Below are 10,007 nucleotides of genomic sequence, written 5' to 3'. Positions count from 1 at the left end.
CCCAACATCGAAGACATCGCCAAAACAAAAGTGCCCAATATGTCACACATAAAATGTTGAAACTTCAACCAAAATTCTTGGATCTTAACACACCACCAAAAAACATGGGTTGTGTCTTCATCTTCAGCTGGTGGGTGTGTCTTTAATACCAAGCCTATACAATCTAGAGGGGGTCCAATAGAATCTATGTAAAATCATGAATTGCAGAAGGCGCACCCTTGAATCTCTAGATGCAGACTTGACATTTTTTAGAATCCTAGGCCACTCTCTCTCCTCCAATACCAAGTTTAAATCTTTCTCCCATTATCTTGACAGAAGTTAAAGCTCCGTCCCCAGACTCTGAATTAGCAGGGAGTAATACACTGATGGCTCATGACCTTTTCCAAAAGCAGTAATCACCACTCCCAGAGTATCTGCCACTTTATGGTGTGTATGCTAATCCCAAGAATAGTACAGAGCAGGTGGCACAGCTGTAAATAACTAAAGAAGTGAGATCTGAGAATCCCAAAATGTTGAAGCAAATTTTCAAAGGATATTAACACTCCACTCTCATATAGGCCACCGAGTGTATTAACCTCCCTCACAATCCCCTCTGACCAGCAGAAAGTCGACTTATTAATACGTAATTTGGGGTTCAGACATATGCTTGAGGCAACATTTAAATAAATGTCAGAATTAAACAATCTGCACATTTTTGTTCATACCAAGTGCAAATGCAAGATAACAGGGTGTAACTCTTCCAATTAGTTTGATAGAAAGGCTTTTCATTGGCGAAATAGGGTTAAGAACTTCCTGTTCAATACAAAACCAGGGAGGGGCTCTATCTAGTGGAAGCTACCAATGAGCCACATGTCTGAGACCGAATGCAAAATAATAAAACAAAATCTTGGGTAGACTTAGCCCTCCAATTGAGAGATTGTAGCAGGTAGTTGAATTTCAGAATACAATAAATTTTAATAACATTAACATTCCCAATCAAAGATAAATGTAATGAAGTCCACCTGCCCACATTTCTCAAAAAACTTTTTATTAAAGGGTCAAAATTAGCTGGGAATAAAATACCCAAATACTTAATGCCCTGTTTTGGTCACTGGAAGACACCTGGCTGAAAAGCTGTTTGTGGGAAGTAAGCTGTCTGAGCCAAAGCTTCGGATTTAAACCAATTGACTCTGTATCCTGAGAAATTAGAAAAGGAATTAACAATTCTGTGGAGGCAAGGCATAGATCTAGTAGGGTTGGAGACAAATAATAAAATATCATCTCAGTAAAGAAAATGTTTATGCGCAACACCTCCCTCCACCACCCCTGAAAAATCCTCCTCCTTTTTTATCAGGGCTGCTAATGGTTCCAGGGCAAGACAGAACATTAATGGGGAAAGAGGGCAACCCTATCCAAAGTAAAATAATATTAACTTAATCCATTTGATTCATTTTATGCGGTGCCCCAACCCATTCACATTCCACGTGGAGAGAGACAATTCACTCATATTAACATTTGACATTTTGACACATTTGAAAAAATAGATTGTGTCAAAAACTAAATTATAAAGTCCACATTCCAACATTAGACAACAATCAAACCCTGAACTTCCCCCAGAACCAAACAAACAGAAAAAAGAAAAATATGCGCAATAACCCTGTGCACAACAGTGTCAACTGGGGTCCATCACTCTAAACTGAAACAGTCCATGTATGCCAATGAGAGCACCCGCAACACTTTTGCCATTGGATTCTTCAAGTCCAATGATTCTATACAAATTTTATGAGACAGAATTACACAACAAATAATAATCTATAAAACAAACTCCAGCAACATAAATGTGCAAAGTCATCCACAGAACTGTCCCGAAGGTGCATTCCTCCACAAAACAAACTTCAGCCGCTAGTGGAACCAGCACAAAAATAAATAAAAAAATAAATAAAAGAAAACTACTAATTTTCCTCGGACAGTCAAATTAATATTCAGTGAGCCCATTTGACTTCTACATGAGCGCATCAAATGACCTAATCACTCCAATGAATTATACTTTTATTCACAAATTACTTTTGAGTTTTAGAGTGTCTGTAGTAGAAAGTCCATGAAATAGATGAATGGTTACTCTTTGAATGGAAAAGAAAGAATGCATTCTTAATTTTAGCTCAAAAATGTATTTGATTTGCTTTGGACATACATTTATATGTTGTGAAAAGTGAACAAGATATTGACATAATGTATGTAAAGTCAGCATGACCAACACATTCCATTACGTTGCCCACACATGACACGACTTTAACAATAAATAACACTGAAGAGCTTGTTTGGGTTGAATCATTACAGAAGCTCTCATAGAACTAATACACCCTAACTGTGAAAAATCAAGCAATATTATCCTCAATAGCTTTGCACTATAGGAAGATCTATTGATTGTGTGGTCAATATCAAAACAGCCCCCAACAGGCAACTTTACACAACCTCTATTGTTGAATCTGCTAGGTCAACTATGTCTGGAAAAATACAGAGGATGACATGATTCAACCAGTATAAATGTATAATCTATAATAACCATTGTATAGCTTATAATTGTGACATGCTTTGTGCCCTGCAGGCAGTAATGAATTTATATCTAGTAGATGTTGCTGTCCAATTACAGCAGAATTTAAATACGAATTAGACCTAGAATAGAAGTGCAGAACTCTGTTTATTTTCATCAGCCATGCTCAGATCTCTGGCTGAAAAAGAGGGAGTATAGCTTGCATAATGTGCAGATTTTCCAGTCTCCTCCAATCAGTGATTGGTATATGAAAGTGCCCACATAAGATCCAACTGTTTCAGATGTACAAGCACAATCCATGAAATAATTAACCACTTGATATTGCCATCAACACTCATGTGCATTGTTCAAGTATATGATCCACAGGCACAAATGAGAGAGTTTTCACAGTGGCGAAGGCCAAAATGTCACGGAGGTGAATAAAGGACTCATTAAATTTCTTATTATTCACATTATCCTTAAAGCGACACTGAAAGTACAAATCCCAGCCAAACGAAGAAAGTTGTTTCAAAGGGAGAACCTTCACTCCAGACAGCAGCATGCAGGATAGATCCTGTAATTGACAGGGTTTCTGACAATGAAAACCATGTGCAAGCCTGATGCATAGAAAAGGAGTCATGCTTTCTATTACTATTTCCACAAAGTCAGTCACCAGGATTGTGCATGGAGCGAGCTTTTGCTTCCATCTTTTTACACAGAAATCAAATCTCTTGTTGTCATTTGTGATATCCAAGAATTATTCTTAGCTTTCTGTCACATTATGTAGCAAGCTCTGAATCTTTGAGCTTTTGTCATATTTAGCTCATGTATTCGCTTTGTGCTGCATAGTAAATCAGAAAAAATTTACAAATATCACTTGTTTATTTCAATGCAGGCACAAGGATGAAAGATGTTTGAGCTTGGTCGTACTAAAGGCCAATGGTTCAAATTTACAATAAGTATAAATGTTGATTATTTTGCATTGTCTTTGTACTTAAAGGGGTAGTTCAACCAAAATGCTGTCATAATTTGCATAACCTGAATGTGTTCTTTTCTTTCGTGGAACACAAAAAGAGATGTTAGGCAGAATGGTAGCCTCAGTCACCATTCACTTTGATTTTAAGGGGGAAATATGCAATTAAAATGAATGGTGACTGAGGCATCAGCCCAACATCTCTTTTTGTGCTCTATGGAAGAGAGAAAATCATAGGGGTTGGCCCAAAATGAGTAAATTATGTCAGAATTGAGATTTTTGGGTGAACTATTCCATTAACTAAATTAAGAGATGTAATGTGATTTACACTTTGCAGTACACAGAAAGGGTTAACACAGCTAAAGACATTTGCATTGTAATCTGAGCCACTATCTTGAATAACCTATAATAGGACAAGATATACAAAAAATTATAACAATATACAACAATACAGTGTGTTAGAAACACGACACATTACAGTGTCCATACTGCACATATTATGTTATAATACATGCAATAATAAAAACAATAACAGTGTGTAAATTTTTTTTCAAAACACCCAGGTACTTTATTAGCATTACTTTATTATGTAAATACAGCAGCGGTTAGGTACCCACAACCTTCCTTGCCATGACCACCTATTCACACTGCCATACATATCGCACCAGGAGTTGTGTGATACATTAATCAAATTCCTGTCAGATCTTGCTGAATCTCTATAAAATTGCTTATGAAAAAAGCATGAAGTTCAAACAGCACCTCATGAAGACATCTGGTTTGAGGCAGAGGCTCAGTGGGCGGGCTTGTTCTATGCATACCTTCTGTCCTGGCACACCAATAGCCAGAGGTTTCATTTACACTTAGAGTACCGGATTTCATGCCTTTCTGGCCTTTGGAGATGTGCTTGGAGTAGAAATAGGATCCGTTTTTGTTGTTCAAAACCATTTAAGGTCTAGAATGACAAGACTTCTGTAGTTTATAGTACTGTATTAAACTAAAGTACAAACAGCTTTTCTGGATTTGTGGACGTTGTTTTCACCCTAGTTGCTGGTTTTATTTTTAGGAATGGAGTAACATGAGGATCCATTAGACTAGAGGAGGCCAAATGTTATCCTACAACTACAAATTGGTGCAGGATAAATTACAAAAGCAATTGTTGAAAGATAATTGTTTAACCCTGTTATGCATCAGAAACAATATGAAGATAGGCATGGAAAAACATCTATCATCCTACCTGTCATAACATTCATGCCGATTAGTGCAATGCTTTGAGAAATAGAAGGGCATTTGAAAAAAAATCCTCAGCATTTCAAAGTGACAAGAAAAATAAAGTTTATTTCTCTACACATAATGATATACTGTAAGAAATACTGTTAATTTTCAAAATAAGAGATGCACAATACAAAATATGCATGCCAATACTATATCATACAATACAACCTTTTATTTAGTATATCTGCTGATACTAATACTGATAGTTTGGTGGTTCTGCTCATTTATGCTACCTTGTTTCATATAACCAATAATTACACAACCTATAAAGATATAACCTTGTCTCATAGTGAAAATGTGACTCTATATATAAACTTTTGGAAAACTTGTTATATGTGTCTCCAGGTACAATTCCCTGCAGTTTCTAGATGAAATTAACACTAGAGGCACTACAACAAATTTTTGTTTTATTTACTTTAACTCAAATGAATTCCAAGGCTAAGGAGACTTAGTGGGCATAGCTAAAATAGGAGATGCGGGTGGAGCTGCAGGAGCAGTTAGATATACAGGAATCTTAGAAGAAGGAGCAGGTAGAGCCACAGAAGGCTCAGGAGGCGGAGCGGGCAGAGCCTCAATAAGAGAAGTGGGCAAAGGTGCAGAAGCGGTCCAATCTGCAGGAATTGCAGGAGGAGAAGCAGATGGATCTGCAGGCGGAGAAGCGGGCGGAGCCGCGGGAGGTGGGTGGAGCCGCAGGAGGAGAAGCGAGCAGAACCACAATAGAAGAAGTGGACCGATCTGCAGGAATCTCAGGAGATGGAGCTGGCAGACACTCAGAGGGCAGGGTAGCTAGGGTGGCAGAGTCTCCAAGCGCTAGTTCTGGGACAGATGAGCCGCTAAGCGCTAGCTCTGGGATGGACAAGGCTTTAAGCGCTAGCTCTGGTATGGCAGTGGCTTCAGACTCTGGCTCTGGGACCTTGGCAGGTGCGTGGACTGTGGCAGGTGTGGCACTGGCCTGTGGACCATGGCAGACATGGGCACTGGCTCGTGGTAGGTGTGGGTGCTGGCTTGTGGACCGTTGCAGGCGTAACTGGTAACTCAACTGTAGTTGTGTTGGCCTTCATCGCTGCTAGAGTGAAGTCTGATCCATCAACAGCACCAGTTCAGTAAATCGGTCCAGAGGCTTTTGCCATCATGCATGAGAGGCTTCATTGAACTCCCTAATCCAATCCAGAAACAGTCCTTTAAAGCCATGTAATTGAAGTCCACTTCGCTAGCCAATTCGCAAAAGTCTACTACATACTCCTCCAGCAAGCGATTCCCCTTACACAGCTGGAGAAGTCTCACTGCTGGGTTCATGTTTGGTCTAGACATCTGTTACACTGACAAGGATGAAGATGGACACAGAGGATACAGGTGAACTTAAATGCGATACTTTAATTATAAATAAAATAATAATAAACTTAGAGACTCCACTGATAAATAAACAAAAGTGAAGTGAGAATAACAATGTTAGTATAAATAATAATACACAGCATTCATCTTGGGAAAAGAGCATATTGAGGTCAATGCTGCAATTGACGTGACTAATCAATTAAAGTGTTTGTGAATTAGAGCGAGGGATAGTGGAGGACTGAAAGACCGATGGGGGCATGGGATGACTTTATAAACACTTATTTTTTCTCTTTATTACTCAAGAGTAAAGTTTCTCGATATCATAACATAGCAGGGTCTAACGCATCTTTTGAAAAATTATACATTTTAACGCTGTAACGAATGAGGCAGCAAAGGCAGACGAGGAGAGTGGATCCAAATGCAAATTAACTTTATTAAATAAACAAACGAATAAATACAAAAGAAACAACCACAATGGGAAAACAGGAAACTTAAACACGATGAAACAAAACGGAGGACTCGGGCAGGGAACACATACCAGGCTTAACAACATTCAACGATTGACAGAGGGGAGTGAAAACAACCGGGTTAAAATACATGGACATGGGAAAACGGGAGCCAATGAACAAACAGAACTCAAACAAGATGACAAGGTGATAAACAGAAACCAATGGGAAACTAACAAGGGCAGGTGAAAACAATGAACAGCGAACACGAGGGCTAACAAGACGACTATGGAGCTATAAGGGTGACAAAAGTGAAAACTAAGGAACTACAAAAGTGACAAAAATGACAAACGAAGGGCAACAGAAAGACAAGACAAGGTATACATAACAAACGCTTGTATTACAGACCCACCAATATACAGTATATACACGTATTCCAATATGATAAGCTTGCGTGGAAGCACACCTCATAGAGTGTTGGACTTTGGATTTGGAGGACCGCAGTTCAAAACCAGACAAGAACTCAAGCTGACACATGACACGACAGAGACATAGAAGTGATACGAATTGACATGTTTGCTTCAGAAAATGTGCTTTTGATTTCACTTCTTCATTTTATAACACTATCAGTTAAGGTTAGGTGCTGGTTAAGGATGTTTGTTTTGTTAAACTCTCATTTCTCTTTTCAGATACTATTGGTTAAGTTTAGGTTAAAGTTTTTGGTTAGGGCAATTCACCTTCAAAATGTTGTCTGATTATAACCTAATTGTGTTCGGTTTTGGTGCCCTCTTGTGGATATTTTACTTGAAAAGTGCAGCAAAACTTGTTATGAAGCACGTAATTACATTTTTGCTAAAACCTTGCATTGCTCATGTAAATTTCATGAGACCAGGCTGCATAATAACCTTTTTCTCTATGTGTCTACATGTCTTCCATGTTTCAAAGTAACTGGTCTCATTTATAACAAAAAATGAAACAAAAAGCACATTATTAACTTACATGTCTTGAATTCTGAATGATGAAGCTTGACACGTTTTTAGCTGAAGCAGCTTCTGCTTTAACTTTAATAAACTTGTCATAGTTTTGCTGTGTCGACCTTCCTGGCGAGTAATCAAATTAGTTGTGTTAAAAGTTTTAACAGTAGTTCCCTATCAAAAGCTACACTTTGATAATGTGCTGATTTAGCACTTCGGGAACATCTTTGAGGAGTGACCAGCTGTGAATATGTGTGCAACACATCAATGTAATTGACTGTAATTTATAGCCTCTGCTGGTGACATCATCAGGATGCGCCGGTACCAGGGGCTATAAATAGATGTGCCACAGGTGCATCATCAGGTCTTTTGTCTTCAGACCATTCTGTGTATGTTGTGCTTCTCAAGCCTGTCAAAACTTTCTACTTTCCTCTGATATGAGTTAGATTTGTTAGATAGTGTGCTGAAAACCTTTATTTCTTCCTCAACATGAGCAATAAGAAGGGCAAATGGTGTGTGTTTCCGTGTTTACGCCATATGGCTGAAGCATACACTCACCAGTTTTGTTCTGTGTGTTTGCGTTGGGGTGGGACGGGTGCTGTTTACAGTGAAAATGCTTTGAACTCGTCTCGCTTACTTCCGAGAGCCAGCGCTACCCTTCCATTATTGGGCTTTCATATGGATCTGGCTGAGGAGCAAGAGATGGGTCCATCCCTATCACTCGCTCTCTCTCCATATCCAACTGGTTCTTCTCATGATCTCGAAGCGTGCCCCGGTCCCTCTTTGGTTCATGAGGGGGACGTTGAATCTCTTGAGTCCTCGGACTTTGAGCTACCTACCTCTGAGCATTCCTCACATGATAATAAAGTGGTTGAGGAATTTCTCGAGGAATTTCTATCTGGTGGCCAAGGGAAGGGAACGCAAAATCTGTCCCTTCCCTTCTTTGACGACCTCCATGATGAGCTTTCTCGTTCATGGAGGAAACCTTATACTTCCAGTATCTTTTTTTTTTTATTATTTAGTTTGACAGGGACATTGTACATTAATAAATCATTCCTGTAAATGTACCAGAATTAGCCAAAGGCTATTTTTCATCCGTAGTCCCTGGACAAGATGTTACAAGTCAACCTAAAGGAAAAATTAATTAAGAATACATAACAGAAATTTTAATAATTACACAGTACCATAAAAAGCTTTTTAAACAGTTTTGGATCAATTAAAAACAATCAAGCAAAATATAAACAATAATAGGATGACTAGCAGATATGAGATTCTAATGTTGACAAATCTGAGTACTGATTAACCAATTTTTCAATTGAACCCTAAATAAAGCTGTATGTGTCTAGATCTCTTATAGTTGTCGGAATACTATTCCATTCTTGTGCAGCTTTGACAGAGAAAGCAGACTGACTAAATTTACTTCGTCTAAGCGGTATGATACAGTCTTGTCTTAATGCACCTCTTGTAACGCGATAATCAGTTGTTCTAATACGAACTAACTGACCAAGAGGGGGAGAAGACAAACCATGAATAATTTTATACATCAGGCATATATTAGCATACTTAATCATGTTTTCCCAACTTAAGAGTTTATATTTTTCCAGTATTGGACAATGATGAGAATATACCGAATTCTTATCAAAGACCTTAAGTGTACGTTTGCAGAGGTGGGGACAAGTCACACATGGTCAAGTCCAAGCAAGTCTCAAGTCTTAACCATCAAGTCTCGAGTCAAGTCTCAAGTCGCAGTTCAGATAAATCAAGCAAGTCAAGTCAAGTCAAGGGTTCACCCTAAGCAAGTCAAGTCAAGTCCTGATAAGTTTCAAGTAAAGTCAAGTCACACTACTAAAATAAATAGAGGTAAATTTTTTCGATACATATTTATTTTTGCACAGAAAAGATGAACTTGTATACATATATTATGTATCTTATTTATTATACATTTGCTTCATATTAATCATATGCATATCTGTGCTACATTAATATCTGAAAATAAAATAAAATTGTGTTGTTTACACAAAACGTTCAGACATTAACATTACCTGTAAACATTAAAACAAATTTATTTTCGTATGCACAAACATTCTTTACATTTTTAAAAATAATGTAATTTAAGGAAAATCAATTTGCAAAACCACATTTATGTGACCAAGTGTAAATGGAATCGTTTTGATAAATCAGAATCAGCTATCCGATCTGAGAAAACGCATGAAGTGGCCAGGTGTAACGTTAAACATAGCGTTGCCAACCACAACAGTTTTCTGTAGCCTTGTGCTGAACTTATTAAATAGAATTAGACTTCTAGAATGTTCTTTCAAGTGCAAAAAAAATATTTTTTTCATTTAGTAGTTTTTCTTATCATAGCTAACAAATGTCTTCGGAAACTCCTTTTCCTCGATTTACTGAAGCCTATATGTAAAACGCATTTGCAGCTGCACAGCCGTATATCTATGCTGCATATATCTATGCCGTCTGGCTCGCTCATAGGCTGTGCTGCGGCA

The sequence above is a fragment of the Xyrauchen texanus genome, chromosome 2 (genome assembly GCF_025860055.1).
Source record: "Xyrauchen texanus isolate HMW12.3.18 chromosome 2, RBS_HiC_50CHRs, whole genome shotgun sequence".
NCBI lineage: Eukaryota > Metazoa > Chordata > Actinopteri > Cypriniformes > Catostomidae > Xyrauchen > Xyrauchen texanus.
The sequence above is the reverse complement of the archived record's forward strand: the minus strand, read 5'-3'. Positions refer to the sequence as shown.